The sequence below is a fragment of the Halyomorpha halys genome, unplaced genomic scaffold, assembly GCF_000696795.3.
Source record: "Halyomorpha halys isolate HHAL.00 unplaced genomic scaffold, Hhal_1.1 Scaffold51.1, whole genome shotgun sequence".
Lineage (NCBI taxonomy): Eukaryota > Metazoa > Arthropoda > Insecta > Hemiptera > Pentatomidae > Halyomorpha > Halyomorpha halys.
Genome location: NW_027108122.1, coordinates 704,422 through 717,870, shown reverse-complemented (window position 1 = coordinate 717,870; position 13,449 = coordinate 704,422). Strand labels below are relative to the sequence as shown.

Here is a 13,449-nt window from a genome sequence, read left to right as displayed (position 1 = left end):
TTTCGTAACAACCTGGACAACAATTGCTGATAAATAAAACTTTTAATCAAGTGTTTTATTAAATAAAACAGGACAGAAATATTCTTTTCTTAATATGCCTCAACAAGAAACATGAATACATTTTTAAACATTGGTGGTACCAATGGAATTTTACAAATTCCAAACCCAAAGCCCCGTCTCTAAAGTATCATTAAACAACGTTAGGCGTTGTGTTTTGAATCTTGAGAAATATTTCGCTAGATTTGATACAAAATTTTAAGAAAAAGTTTCATGTACTCAAACATGAAGAAATGAATGAGACCGTGAAGGTAATTTGCTGCACGAAATCGCATTTGTTCCACTTTTTGTTTGAATTCATATGACATGACTGTTCCTAAAGACAGTGACCGATCGATGAACTCATTAACGCCGGCAGAACACCGCCGACCCTACCGCTCGAGAAAATACCAAGTTTACGGAAAATTTTTTTCGCGCTAAATGATGGTAAAGAAAAATATATGGAATGCTTGGTATAAAAATGAACTAATTGCAACTTAAAATTGGAAATCTAAAATTTTATCTTAAAAATCTCGAATGGCAGGTATAAATTTTCAATTTGAGAACTGAAACACTGATAGATTATTTAAGCATGTAGGCTCTACGGTTTCTTAGGATCGAATTAAAAAACGGCACTCAAGTAGAATGTTTTGTCAAACTAGGGTGAAGTTTGATTAAATTCCTTCTAACCTATTCAGAAACAAAACCAATATTACCTACAACAAGGTAAGCGACATTTATTACTTTACTGCAAGTGGAATATGTTGACCCCTCAAGTGGAATATCTTATAAATGTAAAAAGATACTTGATAATAATAATGTGGAAGCTAGTGGGTGCCATAACTTAGCCTCTTTTAAAGAAAAAGTGAAGCCAACTAGTGGGGCGTTCGCGACATCCTCAGTGCTCAGGTGTACATTAAGGTTAATAGGAATGTCCTTTGTTATCTAAACTGACACCGAATACAGCTAGTGATTGACTTCTATGCTTCTGTCACACCATTGAAATTTAATTTAAATTAAATTTATTTTAGTAGAAGTTTTCATTTTAGATAGTTATATTTAAACTTTCTAAGGACAAGGGTTAATCCTTTCTCTCAACCTTTTGAGGGCTGACAAAGGACGAAGGGTTAAAGGACTTATTACGCGACACATCACCGTGCCGTGTGCCGCTATTAAGAGAAGACAAAGCATTCAAAGTGAATTATGGCCGAGACAGGCACCCTTTGTAACCCAAACCTCTGAAATTTCTTCACATTTACAAATGGATTCTTTTGACGGCTCCTACTCCTCAGAGGGCCCCCGCCTCGAAATTATTTCAGCGACCAATATTACATTACAGCAAGCCTTTTAGCTTCAATTACCCTTCTTTGCAATGGAAAACTGCCAGTCGAAACATTGTTAAACAGTTAACGAGTACGCTACAGGGGGAGACAGGAGTTGGTACACGGTAGGCTCATCGTTAACCGGATTGTAACCGTTGCAGCCCGAAACCCCATTTTTTAAGCTTTTGTTATGTTCCTACAAATATTAAGGTGGAGTATTAAGTAATTATTGCCTGCATTGAGAGACTATTAAATTTAATGACCCTCCACTTTCTTTAAATGAATAAGAAGGAATGCCGATTGTATTTAACTAATAAATGTCTAATTAACTCTCCTGTATAAATGTTATATTTCTGGTTATATCTTTTTACAGACGTCGACAGATATACTTGGCATTTAGAATTCAAAATATTCCATCTGAAAGCAAGATGCAACAACAATGAATGACCCCTTCGTTCCACATGGACACCAGAATTGGGGATTACTGAATATTGATTTTCTTGTCATAACCCAGAAAATATTCTATACGTGGTAAACTATTTTTAAAAATAGTTTTTAATGTGCTCGGTGGGTTTTCATTCCATATGTATTACATCGGTGTATCTTACCTTTAAAACATTCTCTCATAACGAATATTGGTTAATGTAAGACAAGTCACAATCTCTGGAAGGAGATCATGACACCAAAAATAATACAAGGGAATCAATCATTTCGGAAGGGAGGGGGGAGAGGGAGGTAGAGGGAGGTGTGTGAGGATGTAAAAGAAGGTACCTTTTTGTTTTATTTTTCTATTATTTCGTAATTAATTGATTCTACGGAGAGCATTGCTCTTACAAAAAATAAAAATAAATGAATTGAGAATATCACATAAAAGTAAATATAACTAGCTAAATGTTAAATTAGTTCATTAACAACGTACAGTCCCTCCTCTTCTAGCTCTGATATTCCCATTTAGTCCAACAGATAATTGTCTGAAATTGAAATAAAATGTTATTAATTCTTATTATTCACGTTCGTGAATAATTTATCACGCCTAACATAAATGGAAATGAATATTAATATATCTGTATTGGGTCGTGGAACCATTTTCGATATAAAAATTCAAGAGATGCGATACTTTGTTCAAGAGCTTAGGTTAGCTATTCCTCAGAACTACAATTAAATATAAATTTTTCAGTGAGAAATATGCCTATTGCCTAATCGATAGTTCATGATCGATATAAACGGTCTAAAAATAGAGGGCTAAAAATAGTAATGACGTATGCTATAATGAGGCTGATCGGTCACTACTTCTTAATGATTCATGACCCAGAGACAAACGGCCTTTGAATACTTGATAAGGAGTGCTACTAATAGCTTGAGGAAGCCTTCCCCCTCGGCTCAGGGAATTAGGATTCATTGATGAGTATCATTGAGAACATTGTCACTGTCGATTTATATAAAAGTAACCAACGAAGTAATTTACATTGCTGTGGTAAGAGAAGCTGTTATAACTGAGAGAGTTGGGGGATCCCTTTAGCAACCACATATATGCAGTGGTGCGGGTTCGATTATGACCTGGGTTTCACGGACCCACCATATGAAAATTCCACATTGTATGGAATCGGTTTGTTACCTTTAGGATAATCCCTTTCCTTATAATGATTGAGTGGTTCGAACGGCGTTCACTATCATTATCATTGAATTTTATTCCTAATGCGAGCAGAGGACTAATCACTGGGAAAAATAGAAAATAAATAAATACAATAAATCTTTTTTTATTACTTTATTTAATGTAATTTACATCTGTAAAAAATAATAAATACAATAAGTAAATATGTGGAATATTTCATTTACACTTGAAAAACGTGGGAAGGAACCACCCGTTGGTGGTACTTCAAGCATTAATTTAAATTATAAGGTCCCGTGGCCATCTTCTTTTCAGATGCCTCGGAAAATTATCAGGGATTGTTAAAGATGAGAGATTAAGAACTAACGGGTTAGGATAGGTAAGGAGTTTGGAATGAAAACATGCGTATCTCTTTTGGGCCAAATCTGCTTGAATAGGATGTTAAGGTCTTTGTGGATGAGTTTATTTGTAACGTAATAAGGATCATCAAGGATTTTACGTAGAATTTTGGATTGTAAGCATTGGATGCTGGAGGAGTTTGATGGTTTGGTAGAGCCCCAGAGCTCAATTCCATATGTACAAATTGGTTTAATTATCATATTGCATAATAATGTTTTGTAGTGTATGGGATAAATTCAGTTATTCATATCCGTTTCGGTAAAACATATTGAAAACCTATTGCTTCAATCAATAGCTACACAAATATAAATAAAAACAATGAAATATAGGTAGTGATAATTCATATTTACAATATTATTAATTTCCTAAAATATATTTTAAGGTTTTTTAAAAAAAATTAGATATTTCATTCTTTACTTTCCGATTATATTTATATGTTTTCTACAATATACGATTTCTGTTTTACAGATGCATATATTTTTTATCATTATTTATTTATAAAAAATTAAACTCCATTAAATAAATATACAATTAGAAATGAGGTGAGTTAATATTGCAATGGCATGATTTAGTCTTGTGAAGAATCCACCCATTGAGGAACTTCTATAATATATCAAGAGTTCTCGAGATCATCTTCTTTACAAACGCCTAGGAGGAATATCAGGAATTGAAGGCAAAGCAGAATTAGAAACAAGTGGAATTGAAAGGTTAAGGGGTTTATTATGAAAGGATTGAGAGAATTCGATATGAAAGGAATTAGATAGTTTTAGTGAATTCCAATGCTCAAATCGGTCAGGCCAAATAGACCTTATTATAATTAGTAAGTGAGTGTTTTGTTATTGATTGGACTTAAGACCGTTTGTCTAGTAAATGTTGTAACAATCCGAATCGATGGTCAGTTTATCGAAAAGATCCTCAGCCTTGTATGAGGATTTAAAGTTAGTAGTTTGTCCAGATTTAGCGGATCTGTTCAAGAGGGATAAGTATTGTTTAAGAATACTACAGGGTAGAACGTCATTGGTTTACGACGAAGAGCAAATGTGATTTGATGTAATTTATTTTAATCCTCCAATTTTGACACCATTTATGAAAGGAAGTGATATGGGATTAGAGAGTCTTGGATACAAATTGATGGGTAATTCATTCACTAATAATCTCAGGCGTCATAAAAAAAAATATCCCTATAATTGTTTAATAATAGTCACAAAAATTTAACACCACACCTCAACAGCTTAGGACTAAGCCCAAATATTTCAAAAACCCCTGGAGACGATAATAAAACAATAGAATTAGTATTTCAGTTTCTAAAATGACAACATTTACTGGCAACAATATAACATTGAACGGAAGAAAAAAACAATAATAATAAAATAAATAAATAAAATTATAAATTATCAAATTAAAAAATAAATTAAATTAAACGAATATAAGCAAAATTAAATAAAATACAAATGGCATTGATAACCAATGAAGTTTGGCGCCACTAAACAAAATCAAACATACATAGTCACAAACATTTATTAAATAGATAAATTTACGCCCCTCCATTACAGTATATCCTCTTGTCTTTATGTAATATTTTAATCTATATGGTTTAATTGAAAACAATCAATATTTTCATTAGATTTTAATAATACATCACGTATTCAGTTAGTTAATAATGCCTATCTTTTAAACAGCATTATTTTGTTCAATTAGTCGATATATAGTATTCCAATTAGTGTTGAATATTTAATTCAACGATTTCATTTCTCTCTGTGGTTTAAATTATACCAGAGATACTTGCTGTTGCTTTCTATTTGTTGTATGTAAAGAATTGATAGTGTTCTTCTTGTTATTAATTACTATTGATTCAACGCTGACTCTTGTTTTGTTAAATCTAATATTCTTGAACTTTTTCATTACCCACTTTTTTTGGACTGTTATGCGTTTTACTAACGTTGTATTATATTCTTAACGATTTATTACTGACGAATTAAGTTCAATAAATTAAGATACGTTAGCCTGGTCAATAGTTTAGCCAATCGCTGCCATTTTCTTAGTTTAATGTCAGTAGCTAGTCTAATTTTGATGCTAACAATTAACGTTAAAATATTAAATTTTTAAAAATTTGAATTATTTTTGTAATAAGGTTTATCGATTTCCATTTTATTGATATCGTCACTTCAAACAGACAATAGTGCTTGGTTTTCCGCTTACTCCATATATACAAGTTGTATGTCTTATCCGTTCTTACCTCTCCGACAGATTATTTCAAGTAAATCACAACAGCGCTTATTCATCCCTATTACGTCAATCTGCTAGCGTATCTCAGGGTAGTATCCTAGGTCCTATCCTATATACCGTTTTTACAGCTGACTTCCCAACTCATCCTCATACTATTCTCACCACGTAAGCCGATGACATGTCTATTGTCAGTGAACAATAATTCTTACATTGTATCCCAAACCCTGCAATCCCACATCACCACCCTTGAAGTATGGTGCCAAATGTGGAGGATTAAAATAAATTCCAATAAATCCCACCAAATCACATTTACCCTTCGTAAACCCATCACCTCTTGCATACTCCACTTATTCCTGTCGAACAGCTCCGTTACTACTTGTACTACATCTGTACAAACGACTGACATGGAATCATACGGAGTTGAGCTTTGGGGCTCAACTAAACCATCAAATTCCTCCCGAATCCAATCCCTACAGTCCAAAATCCTTCGTAAAATACTTAATACTCCTTACTTTGTCACGAATCAAGTGGGTAGATTCTCCACATGTTTGTATCATGTCATAATATCACTTACAGCAAATTTACTTGATGTATATATATGTATATAGTTGTAAATAACAATAAATAAATCATTTAAAAAAAAAGTTGTGAGTCATTTATCTATTCGAGCTTAAAACTGCATAGGAAAGCAGTATTCATGGAATTTTGTAATTTAATTGGTCGTCTCAACTTATTTTAAGTTCACTTTTCTAGATTTAAAAATCATTTTATAGTAGCCTGTGGTATCTTAATGAATATTGTAAAAACATAAATATTCATTCACTATTCAATCTTGGAACTCTTTTATTTCCCCCTAAATTAAACTTTAATTTAATAACGTTAATTAGCTGTCCCGATTCAACAATATAAATGTTATGTTATGTGATATACACATGTAAATCTTATCAAACTGTAGTATCTCGAAATTTTTTTTTACTTAGATTTTATGACATGTTTTATCATGATCCTGTGTTTTACTATATAGATACCCACACCCGATAAGGGTAATCTTAGTAATAACTAAATAAAAAATTTTTGTGATGTTACACTGTGGAACTGGGACAACAAAATATCCCCCAATTTAACATAATGTTGGCATTTTTTCGAATAATTATTTGGACGAGAACTACCTGAAATGTTCAATTCGTGTTTTACTATGTTTATTTTTTTAATTATGCAAGTAATGAATTTGGTGAATGAAGGAAACCTTTAAAAATATAGTTTAATTAAAGATGTTTTTTGGAAGAACCATAGTAAGTGAAAAGATATTTTATATTTACCTAACGCCATTTTTATCTCTTATCTATGTAATTGATAATCCTTTGTGCGTGTTATTTTGCCTCTGTGTTTTTCTTTTATTCACTCGCATGCTTGGATAAACCATTACGCTGTTCGAATTCATTCTCCAGACATTAAAAAACAATTCTCTATCCTAAGCTTTCTTTATAATTCCTATATTTTTCCTGACTATTTTTAGTCTATTCCAGTTTCTATATATCTCAAGCAACCTTATAAAGTTAAAATGATGCTACTTATTGCTCCGTAATCTTAATTATTTAATTTCCTTCATAAATGATGACAGTTAATGGGACTGTTAGTATAAAAAATAATTAAAAATTTACTGAAAACATCGAAATGATTACCTTATTTTGATTGTTAGGAATTTATTTTAGAATAGAAATGGTGAAATTATTGTAAAAATATAAGAAATTTAACTGAAAACATCGAAATGATTGAATATTTTTGGTTGATTTATGTTCTAAAACGAATAATTAATGGGTCGATCTGATCGATTTTTTTTCAATGACTAATAGAAAAACAAACAAAATTATGCATTCAACAGTAGAAAATCTAATATTTGATCTTTTACCGTACGTGCATTGTTTGCAACTGCAATGACTGTGTCGTTAAAAGTACAATTACTTTAATTTTCTATCTAGAAGTAAATTAAAAAAAAAAATAATTAAAAACTCATTTGAAAAGCTAAACAACAATAAATATTTTACTCGTCTAAATTAAGATTGCAAGGAAAACTGAATTTTAAATATACCTTAGACTCAATTTAAACTATTCAAATATCCTTTTGTTATATATTCCAGGAACTGTTGTTTCACAAAGTAAATAATTACCTAATAAGTCTTCTGAGGGAAATTAAATTTATAATTCAGAATTCTTTGTAGACGTATTTACCTAAAACAAAACTAGATTTGTTTTTACTCTCATTAGAAACAAAAGGGAAGGATATTTGAATAATATTCTCAAAGAAGAAAAATTTAAAAAGCAACATTCTCTCTTTTAGTAGAAGATGAAAACAATCAGTGTAGTGCGGAGATCATATAACATCGAGTTACTAATTTACTAATGTCAACTTCATATCCATTAGTCCAAAAAATAAAACATTTTAACGAAATATAAGGAAGCCGTGTTTATATGAATGCGATCGGAAGATATGGGACGTTCTCGGCTTTTATCAATATGAACTCCTGTCTCTATTTTTCTCCTTTAATTGTTTATTCAATTCCCTTATTACTTAAATTATTTATTACTTATTCCAAATAAGTAAACTTAAAGATACTTAAGAGGAAGAGTTTATAAAAATTCGACATACTGTTTTACTGTTCAAATGATGTTAAAGCTTATCTGATATTGATTGTACTTAAATACTGATACGATTGATTGCACATTAATTTACCGAAATTATCATCAATAGACGATTCTCGACAAGACAATTGTCTGCTATATATTGATATGCTATACATTTCCGCCTCCAACTCGAATTCGAAATTTTGCACGATCGCAATAACTCCCCATAATTTATATTCCATACATTGGCAAGTGAAAGCAAAAATAATAAAAATATTGAAGTCATTTAAGAGTCTATTGTTAGTCCGAAGAAACGAAAATTTTAAGATTACGTTGGATAATGGAATAAGGTTTATAAATATATAAACCAGTTTATCACGAATATCCTTTTGACCTTTTATTGAATATTTCGGTACATAAACTCCTCTCCTCGAGTGATCAAAAGCTGCCATGTAGCACAATTACAACACACGTTGATTAGCATTGTACAAATTTTAAACAAGACTCGACACTTTTTATACTTTATTAATCCTTCATTATCCCCTTTCAAACTTACTGATATTTAAATTTATATTTTAGTTAAAATTAAAGAAAGCTAAAAGAATTAATAGTGAATAGTTAAAAATTATGAGATCAGACTGAAATATATATTACCACGGTTCGTTCGTGGGGTTTAATGACTCGCGTTTCATTTTTATCACCAACCTGTTTGGTTATTTTAATCTTTAACTAGAAAAATGTGATTTTTAAACAATCTTAGGGTGGTGGGGTTTTGTTGAATTATTTTAATTTATTTAAACCAAATTATTTTAAAAAAAAATTTTTAAATATTTATTTATTGCTATTTACTACTGTATATTATAATACATTTAGTAAATCTGATCTAAGTTAAATTAGAGTGTTACTGGCGTGTAGAGAAACTACCCATTGGTAGCACTCTTATGACATTTTACATTAGCTGGTCTCGTGGCCATCGTCTTTTCAGGCGCCTCGGAGGATTGTCAGGAATGGAAGAGGATGCAAGATTAGAAACTAGAGGGTTTGAGCGGTTAGAGAGTTTATAATGGAAGGAGTGATATCTGGTTCGGACTAGATCGGTTACATAGGGAACATTACGGTCTTATGTATGATGATTTAAAAATTTAAATTATATTTTCTAAAAGCTAAGGGAAACAGGATTATGGATGTTTTAGAGATTTATGAAAATTGTTGTATTTATTATGAAAAAATATAGGTAATTGTTTACATAAAATAATTTGTATCTAGTTAAGCCTCAAACCAGTCTTTATTATGTCTTTAAAAGTTCGGCCTGGACAATTTTAAATACAAATTTACGACTCACTGCTATAATTTACAAACTTTTTGCTGGCTATTTTGCTAAGTCATCATCAATTTAAATAAAATTACCCTATTTTGTCTTTCTTCATATTAAGTTTTATTACATTTAATTGCAAATCACCTTAAACTATTATTACTTTATCACAACAGTGTATATACTTTTTTTCATCATAAAATATTGTTGTGATAAGAAAATAATGATAGTTTAAGTTGAACTGCAATTAAAAGAGTGATAATATTGGGTAATTTGACTGGAATTGATGACCTAGGCAGAATAACCTGGAAAAAGTTTTTAATTATTGATGTGAGTTGTAAATTTGTATTTAAGATTGTCCTTGAGGATGACTGAAGTGACCGAAAAGTTAGACTGACAAAGAAATAATAAAGACTATTTTGGAACTTAACTGGATACAAACTATTTAATTTAAATAATTAAAACTAGTCTCAACAGAGTGAAAAGATTATATATAACAGATAAGTAACATTTATAAAAAATAATTAATATTTATAATAAAAAGTACAAAATCATTAGAATTTTTTTAAAAATTGGAAATTCCTATGTTTGGTGCTCACTAAAATTACACTACTACTTTAAAGCCAACACATTGGACAATTAAATTATAAACCAAACTGAGCCCCATCACCCCCATTTAACCCTTTAACTATTGAGTTTGGTTGTCAGGGAGTTTATAATGGGATTGTTGTTTCGGTTCGGCCTGGATCGGTTACATATGGAGCTTTAAGGTCTATATGGATGATTTTATTAGCGACAAAGTATGGAGCATTGAGGATTTAGGATTGTAAGGATTGTATACGAGAGAAATATGAAACTCCGTATTTCCACATAGGTCTTATTATTGTTGTATTAGATCAGTCTTTTCTAATAGATTGGACCGTTTGTCTAGTATGTAAAGTAATAGTCCGAATCGACGTGTAGTTTCCTGTCTTTTTGGTCTTTGATGAGGATTCCAAGTTGGTCGTTTATCCAGATGTAGAGAACCAAGAATGTCCGCCAGTGCCATGTATCCTGGTCTTCACGATCGTGTGTTCTCATGGTTTATTTTTTATCCTAATAATCCTATCCTACGAATTGTTATCCTTTTATTTAAAACCAATAACATATTAACATTATTTTTATTTGTATGCCTTTCTTTTAATGTCTAAAATTTTGACTTTTATGCCTCAGAAATATAAAATTCTTTGTGTGTAAAAGAATTAGAGACATTACCATGTCACAATTGCGTACATTTTAGTACCAGTATCCATCTAATATGTGAAATGTGGTGGATACAATATTGGTTGTGATTAATGAGCCCACAGGTCTACGAGGTCTTAAATGAGTGTAAAATATAAATATAGAATATAGAATTCAGAGCTTTGCAAAGCCATTGACAAAATTGCATCTTAATACTTATGTAGAAGTAATAACTACAAGTCAATTAATATTTCCGAAGTGCGTGTTAGTATCGTGTTGGTCAATTTGGTAGTAAGGTAATTTCATATCGAACTAGGTCGGGGGAGCCGTTAATTTTTTAGCACCATAAGACATCACCCTATCGATTGAACCTGTAATAGCTTTAATGTTTTCAAGAGCGATCATGTATCTACCATGACATGCGTATGAGCTTTTCAAAAATATAAGCATTGTTTTCCAATGTCCGGGGGACAGTAAAAGAAAAGCTTTATTTATAACTATTTATTAGTAGGTTACTAATCAATATATTGGTTACTGATAAACAGTTTTTATACTAATTTTCTATTAAATAGTCTTTTTACATTACATAAGATCAGCTAATAATCTGCCAATTATTTCTTATGGTAGTATTGTCTAATAGCCTATAATGTTTGTTTGAAGTTGAAGTGAAAAAAAAATCACGTTTTATTTTTAACGGTTTTTGAAAATATCTTTTATGTTTCAGAAATACCATAAGATTTTGGAATAAAAAGTAAAGACCAATTGTTTAAGAGCTAAGTAAAATTAATTAAATATTTAAATTTTGTGTAGTCTCACAAATATGTCATAATATATTACAGAGAATATGATGGATGAGTTTATTGTGCATTTATGTAAATAAAAAAGTTAATTTTTTGCTAGTTCTAGATAAATGTGTATTATTATAAAAAATAATACAGTGTAATAATAATAGGGCCGGTATAAATAATACAGTATATAAAATAGTAGGACCGTCCGTAGCTCTTCTCAGGTCTTCGCTATCTGAGAACTATGGCGGCGCCAGTTCGAATCCGGACTGGGGGGGGGGGGAGTCAACTTTTTTCATTTATCTGGCGGTCACACCAAATAAAAACTTGACCCTCATCCATAGTTAGAATAAGTTGGTCACATCTAAATTAATAATTCTTCAATAGTTAGTCTTCTCAAAATAACACTACAATAAAAACAAATACAAATATTGCATTTTATACAGACTCTTAATTTAAATTAAACTATATCTTATAATTAAGTCTGTACCGCTATGAAGGGTTAAGGGTGCAGTACTTTGAGAAAGTGTCTCTAGACCAACGGCTGTGCAAGGAAATGATTTGGTCAGAATCATACTTGATCACCAGATTTTTACTCAATTAAGGGTACTCACTTTACGAAGCTAGGTGGACCCTAGAGAGATCTCGAATCAACGTAGCTGATTCATGGCTACAGAAAATATGGTGAAATGGTGGGTAGAATATGGTGAAACAGAAAATAATTATCTCCTACAGCCGAATTCGAACGCGGGTCCTAGAAGTTTATAGGATCGTCCATACCTAAGAGCTACCCACATCCGTATCTATTAATATATTTTACAATTAGTCAAATTGATTATTATCTTAAATTATAATAAAAGTAAAGGGCTTGAATTTAACTGATCCATTTTCATACTAGTTTGGTGTTGTATTTTGAACCTTATATTTATCTTACATTTTTACTGTTCCAGTTAAATAGTTTATTAATTTGTTCATATTTTTCTTTCTTCTTATAACGTAAGTTTGATCTATTTCTATATTTTAATGTTAGATCTGTGGTTAATATTACTTTTACAATTTCAAATGTTTATATTAATTTTATTTATGACGTATCGATAGTTCCCAGATCTTGTGCTTCTAATAATCTTCTGTCATTAATGTTCTGTTTAATATTCGCGAATTCCGATTTTATAATTTATTAATATAAACTTATGGCGAATGAGCGACTTGGCTCTGTGAGTAAGGCACTGTGCTACTAACTCTGTAGATCCGGGTTCGAAGTTTTTACCTATGCCGGGTGTGACAGATAATTATTTATTATGTTACTGCCGTGAGTAAACCTTGTGGGTTCTGGGAGTACTTCGGTGCTACTCAGCCTCAAAAGTGAGTACTCTTATTTAAGAAAAAATCTAACAGTTGAACATAATCAGAAACAAATCACTTCCTTGTACAACCGTTGGTCTAGTAACACTACTGCAACCCAGACACTTCATGGGTTGTAGCAGTTAGCAGTACGGACTTTCAACTTATGCTGTTGAAACGTGTTGTTGGGTGTCAAAATGGAAGTTGTCTTTTGCTTTTAAGTCAGTGATATTTTTTTAGAGCTGGTGTTGAATTTCACGATAATTTCATTGACACTATTCAATACAATTGGCACTAATTGGAAAATTCAGTCCGTACAAGACTTGTGAAAACGTCATTCGTTTCAAAATTCAGAATACTTCACTTTTTAAAGTCACGTTAACACCGCAGCAAAATGCAAATCGTACGAATAAATATGTAAGAAGGGATCTGGAGCAGGTGAAATTATGTCGCGTTGCCGTATAAATAATGTGAACAAAAACAGTGTTGGACTTTCAAATAAGAAGCCTTGCTTAAACTTGCCGTATTCAAAAAGTAGTTTACCATCTTGAAATTTCAAGCACTGTTTAAACTTCA

At 31.2% G+C, this 13,449-nt stretch overlaps 1 protein-coding gene across 3 annotated transcripts in view; it reads left to right on the top strand.

Annotated features, from left to right (window-relative positions):
• The window catches only part of LOC106691081 (uncharacterized), a 597,463-nt gene that overhangs the window by 22,654 nt on the left and 561,360 nt on the right, over positions 1–13,449 (top strand). The window lies entirely within an intron of this gene.